The following is a 6948-nucleotide window of genomic DNA, read 5'->3' as shown; positions in this document are numbered from 1 at the left end:
TCTGTCATCTTTGACCAGAAATACAACGTTTGAAAGCACACTGGTCATGTTTATACAAGTTGTATAATACAACATCTCTGAATGTTACCCTGCTGAAACGAAGTTAGTAGCAGTGCTATTCAGCTAGCCAAAACCACGCTTTCGCCCTTAAGCCATGCGTTATCGTTATCACTTGTTGATCAAATTTTACGTTTCTCCATTGTAATCTGAAGCCATCTAAAAGTATTGGTATGAGTAGGGTATGCGTAGTTTTTTAAAGTTTAACTCGTGTGATTTACCTGCTATAACACTGTTTGCTAGCTAAGTCTGCTTAGCATCATCAGTTTAATAAACCAGTGGCCAAATAAACAATATGGCACAAACGGATGTAGTGTAGTGTGACTACTGCTTTCAGTGTTTACTTGTATTCATGGATTTCGCCCGTGCTGGTAATTACTAAAAGTTGTGTTAAGTCCTTCAGTTGACAGTTTAGCAAGCTAATGCTAGTTAGTAGCCTAGCTAGCTTTCCATAGCAGAGTTGGTTGCATGACACGTGTATGGTATTCCTCCTGAGTTCATTTGAGCTAGCGGCATGCAACAGGAAGATGTTTACATGTCATATATGTGGGCATCAGTCCACTGCGTCTATTTATGTGAGCCATACCTAAATTCATGACAATATACCCAATATAGACCTTCCATGCTGTGTTCCAGATTGCCAAATTAAAGAGACATGCAGGTCTTGAATTTCCCCTGGGGATCAATAAAGTATCTATCTATCTATCTATCTAGGTCTTTAGACACACATATATAGAAACCATAAACAATGTGGTTTTGATAAGACAGACAATTTCAAAAGCAAGCACCCTCACTTTGCACACACATACACACATTCCTCACACAAACATCTTATCACACCTGCCTCATCACTTTTAATCATTCAACGGCAGACACACATACACACACACACACACACACACCTTTCATACTCACCTTGCAGACAACTCACATTCATTCACTCCTTACACACACACACACACACACAACACACTCACAGAGATTACATTCACTTTCTCACTCACACACACACACACACACACACACACATCATGAAGAGTTGTTCAGTGCCTTTCTTTTCTTTTGCTAAGGGATGTGCGACTGTAGCTGATGTTGAGTCTTCCAAGCCTACCTGTGACGCCTCGCCTGATATTACTAGGTATGTTTGTTTTCATTCACTAGAGTAATAATGATCAACATATACATATTTAAATCAACTTTTGAACACTAAATGTTTTTTTTTTTCTGTATTGAATTTTGTTTGGACAAAATCCTAAAAGGAATCTAATCATAGTTGACATGTGGATCTATATCTTAAATTGAATATGATAAATTATTTTTTTCAGGTGAACGACAAGGTAATCATCAAAAGTGGATGGTCAGCAATGAATCCTTAATCGTTTGTGAAGGGTCCAACCTCGCCACATTTCTAACAGGGATTGCGACATGTTTCTCCACCTTCTATATTCTGAATCTGCAATATCAGGAGGAGGCAGTGTGCACCCTTGAATTCTTCCAGAGGTAAGTTCATGTCACACTTTCGAACCAGAGTTTGTTTTATGCGTGGTATGTATTGGGGGGGTTGTGTAGTAGTCTACTATGTAGTTATAAGCACTACTATGCAGGATTACACCCTCTGAAGAGAGCAATCATCCATAGTACTGCTGTAATAACCACATAACACTATACTTCTACTTTATACAACTGATTAAATCAAATATAAATGCAGTTACAGTAAGTAATAAATGTCAGTTAATTTCATTGTGAGAAAGTGTGTTAACGTTACAAATTCACATCCGATTCATTCACTTTGGCACAATTTTCCTCTACATGAATCCTAGTGTACCCTATCAGTTTTGTAACTCTCTCTCTCTCTCTCTCTCTCTCTCTCTCTCTCTCTCTCTCTCAGAAAAAGGCCCAGAAGAAGCCTAAGAACAATCACTAATAAGTAAAGTGAATGTTACTTGATTTCTCATGAATGTTACTTAATTCCCTCCCTGATTATCATTTATACTCATCTCTTTCTTTAAATTCTTCTGGACATAATCTGTCAGTTTATTCATTCTCACATGTACACAAGGCCAATGCAATGATATTGCAATGATTATTTGTATCTTATTTGATTTTGAAAATATCTGTGATGATTTTATTCTGTATCTTGCGATGTTTTTATTTTTGATAATTCTTTTAGTACTTATTTAAATTTAGATAACATGTCTACATTTTACATTCATATGTGATACATGACAAGCGATGTTTTTTGTTTTCATGATAATTCTTCTGTACATTATTCCTTGTTTTTAAAAATTTTCCATAGATAATTCATTTTTGTAACCTTATTTGTTTTCCATTGTAATTTTGTAATTACCAACTTTGAGATACTACTATGTATCTACATTTTACATTCATACATGATACACAAGCCTAATGCGATGATGTTTTTTATTTTCCATGATAATTCTTCTGTGTCTTATTCCCTGATCCTGAAATACGATTATAGTCAGTCTACATGTTCCTGAATTACTATTTACTATTATCTTGCTTCATGTCCCTTCATCTTTCAAAGATTATAAAGATTACTTTACTGTTAGACTGTCAAGTAAGTGCTGTGAAATAAAATATCTGTTAAACTACAAATAAGTAACTGATGTGAAAAAATGGATTTTTATCTTTAAAATGTTGATTTGAGAGTGGATGAACTCAATATATGGAACTTGTTTCCTGTAATTGTAAAAAATTAAAGACCTGTTGTGTAACTAACGTGAAGATCACATTTTTTTCTTGTTACCCAACATGAAAATGATGTTATATACTTAACAGGAATTTAATGTTATGGTAGTCTGCCGTTAAACAACGGGAAGCTCCTGGAAGTCCTGCCAGTTGTTTCCTGTTAATTTACAGGAAATTAATGTTGTTATTTTACATTAACTTAATGTTAAACCAGGGCACCGTTAAATAACAGGAACTTTCTGGAAACTCTGCTGCCAGTTGATTCCTGTTTTTTTACGGGAAATTTTCTTACAGTGTAGGCCTTATTATGCGTGGGCCTTCAGATGCAGCAGGTGTGTGATTTCCAAAACCTTGGCGGGAGAACCGACTGCACTTTGGTTAGCTTGCATTTGCTTTGCTGTTGCTGAATGTTAGATTCTTGCGATAGATGTCTTCAGACAATAAAAAGTAATTTGAAAGGGAAATTGAAGAGAAGAGTTGCCCCCTGCGTTGGCCGTGATTCCCCTTTGAAAATCAGAGGTTCACAGGCTACTGTGGCCTTGGTCAGTGGCGCCGCCAGCCTTAATCCTGTAGCCTACGCACTTTTCGTACAATTCATTCATGAAATCATTCAATACAACAATACAAATAGCTTGTGTATTGTCTTAATTGAAACATGCTTCACACACAAATGATAGCCTAGGGCAAAGAGAATGGACATCTCAACATAAGGATAGGCCTACATTAGAAGATGATGGTTGGTGTAAACTTTGTCACACGACGTGATAAGCAGTTCTGGCGCTTAAAAACGCAACGTTCCATTCAGTCATAAATCATTCAAACGTAGGCCTAGTGCTCGTCATGAAAAGAAAACGGCATCTTAATATTTTTCAGGTGTTTAACAGTAGGCCTAGGCGCACTGTATCAGTTATGCCGTAGGCAGTGAGATTATTAGGCATTGCATCCTGTCACTCTGTTTGGAACATCGCAGTTCGGGTTGATAAGATTCAGTTGATGCGAGTATGGGTCGTCTCAAAGTTTGGGACAACCAAACAGCAGAGTAGGCAAAGCAAATCCTACTTGTTAAGTTACCAATAGCTGTCTTTTCTCTAGGCCTAGGCCTATCGGAAATCGCGACATAAGCTCATTGGTTTCTTTTTTCTTTTCTTTCTTGTTCGCGTGTTGGGTAGTGAAGCGATGCATTTAAATCAATGTACATCAGAGCCGATATGGCCAGCCCTGACCTGCTGCTCTGTAAGGTAGCCTATTTCGGTCCCACCCAAATTTGCTGAACTACTTGCGAAGTAGCCTATTCATCACAGGCATCACATGTATCACACGAACGAGCTTTTTCTCAGCTTTTAAACGATGTTGGTGGTTAGTTGTTGTGGTAAACGGTTCGCGAGAAAAGTAGCCTAACTTTAATTTAATCATAGCCTATTTTCTGCACCCGTCTCCCTAACCATTCATCTTGGCTTCGCGAACTTTCCCTCAACACATGACAAACCATATATCAGAATAAACAGCAGACCTTACCGAACACAAAGGTGTAATTAAAGTTTAAAGTTTTAATTAAAGTTTAAAGCACTCCCCTGTACAGTTAGCCATTCCAGAGTAATCCGGTTTTAAATTTGCAGCAATGTCTATATGCATGTCTCCAACTTTGAGGTTCACAATGTGTTTAAATTGTTCAATAGGCCTATATGATTTTATAACAGGCCAAATACAAAATAAATGTTACAAATATCGCCTAGATAGCCTATCTGTAAACATTACAATCAGAGGATACATATAGCCTAGGGCAGACCGACGCTCATGAGTTCATGCTTTGTTTTATCGCTGGATTTTAGGAGAGCCTACTATGGCAACCGATTGCATTCCGAGCTACAGTCAACTCTAGCAGGCATTAGGCTACATGACTGGAGGGTCGGGTGGGTGCGGATGTTAAAAAACCTTAACCACGCAACACTGGATCCACACATATCTAGGCAGCTGTGCATGCTGTGAGGATGTCATTGTGCACGCCTATCGCATGGTTTAGACTCGATGATTTCAGTATGTGGGGATTTTTTCGGTCGCAATTGGTTTGCACATTTTTAGAAGTGGTGGGGACAAAATTCAAATTATAAATAGTGGTGGGGACATATCCCACCCGTCCCCACCGTAATCTACGCGTATGCACGAACGAACGCCGAAGCGAATTCACTTTATATATATATTATATCTTTTGTGTTAGATATATATATATATATATATATATATATATATTATATCTAATATATATAATGGTCAGATCTTATATGACACAGGATTCCACACAACTTATTGTACTGGTGTAATTCACTGTTAATTGACCTACCTGTTTGTGCTCCTATTAACGTTTTTCATGTGACGTATTCTAGGTTCTATAGCTTTGTTTACATCCAGCTGGTAGGCAAGGGACAAGTTGAACCCATTGAACATCGTTGTATGCAGCTGCCTCTCAGTAGGCTACATCTCTGTATTTCAGCAATGTCAACATTTCAGGCATCAATAAAGGTGATGATGAAACGTTATCCCATTGTTCAATATTTGATAGCCTGTCACAGGAACGTTGTTTCGCTAAAATCGCCCTGATTTGGTGCATTGATCTGTATCGGAGAACCTGCATGTAGCCTAATGGTAGCCTCACTTTTTTTCTCTGTTCAAAACTCGGTTTACACGAAGACGATAGCCTTTCTTAGAAGCTGTGAAATTTGACCAGAAAGGAACATGTCTTCCTTCTGAAAGCTGACACAAAATCAAACAATATTTGATCATTGAACTTCAACTGAACAGCGACAGGTTTTGGTAGGCAGTAGACTCAGCAGACTTTAAAAGGTAGCCTAGAAGCTACTGTTATAGCCAGCATCAGTCAGCATCATAACATTAATGGCGTTAGTCATGAATCCTGTAACATATTATATCATATAACAGCGATGGCTTATTCCAAGACGATCTGCATGGATATATAACCACCCAGAAAAACTCAGAATGTGAGTGATAAAGTTCATTAATTGTGTGAAACTTTTTATTAGTTATCCATTGCAGCATCGCCTATATTAGGCTGTTATGCTAGCTCAGCCTTTAAATATGTTGTTATTTTGGTCATGTGGACTTGATTAAACGGGTAAAGATAATTCATAAACTGCTTATTTCTTACATGACTGAAGCAGTAGCCTAGGTTCAACAGTGGTGTTTGAGGTTGCTGTGTTAAGTTGTTGTGTGTGATCGCTAAACTATTAGGATCAAATCAGTTTATTTTGACATACGGGAGTTAGCCTAAGTGACCTGTAACGTTAGCCTATAGCACAAAAGCCTGTTCTGTTTTCATTTATTAGCATTTGTTGTGATTATATAATCAAATGACACACATGATAACTTGAAATAGAAGGACAGAAGATAGGTGATTGATGTCCACAAGCACCTAATTTCACGAGACAAATTAGAACAAACTGTTCCGGTAAAAATAATCTTGCCATGTTTAAAATGCTGCACTTTTTCCCTTCATAGCCTGTCTCTGGCAATTCATTTTTGGATGACTGTAGATAGTTGTATTTTAGCCTACGTCTTCGTAGACAGTAGGCTACACCATTAGGCTATCTTGAGAATAAAAGACTTCACAGCTGCTAACGATCATCCTCCACAACCAGGAGGATAGGTAGGCTAAACGGTCGTTCGTCGCCTTTTTGCTTCTTATTGTAAAACCAACTGTTAGGGCCTACACAAGTGGTCGGCATCCCGGTCAATATTTGATATTAAAATTTCAATTTTGAAGCTATTTGTAACTATGTGTAGCCTATGCAACCCGACTGTTGTAGGCTTGCCTACCACTCTCTGCAGTGCCTTGCCTACCATTCTTGCCTACCACTCTAGTTGTAAACAAACGGTCACATGACATTATGACGTAGGTGCAAAACCTTAATAGGGGCCAGAATAACATTTAAATGTCAAATTCAGTGGTTCCTCGTTTGTGTCTAAAGATCTGTTATAAAGATCTAGATCTGGTGTCTAAAGGTCTGGTTTAAAGATCGGTTCAGCATACTCTTAAGCATACACTTAATTAATGAAAGGGTTCTTTTTGTCTCTAAATCATAACCAAAACTATAATGAATATGATTTTTGTGTGGCTTTTTTTCTGTTCCGCTTCATCTTTAATTAATTTATATTCAGCTCTATCTTTGC

At 37.7% G+C, this 6948-nt stretch overlaps 1 long non-coding RNA gene across 1 annotated transcript; it reads left to right on the top strand.

Annotated features, from left to right (window-relative positions):
• Positions 1 to 9: 9 nt before the first annotated feature.
• LOC125302443 lies at positions 10 to 2053 on the top strand. The gene is made up of 3 exons (XR_007194906.1): positions 10 to 1195; positions 1383 to 1557; positions 1946 to 2053. It is a non-coding gene; the product is annotated as an uncharacterized LOC125302443 (long non-coding RNA).
• Positions 2054 to 6948: the final 4895 nt, after the last annotated feature.

Source organism: Alosa alosa, chromosome 10 (genome assembly GCF_017589495.1).
Source record: "Alosa alosa isolate M-15738 ecotype Scorff River chromosome 10, AALO_Geno_1.1, whole genome shotgun sequence".
NCBI classification, from domain to species: Eukaryota; Metazoa; Chordata; class Actinopteri; order Clupeiformes; family Clupeidae; genus Alosa; species Alosa alosa.
Note: the sequence above shows the minus strand (reverse complement) of the source record. Positions and strands in the feature narration are given on the sequence as shown.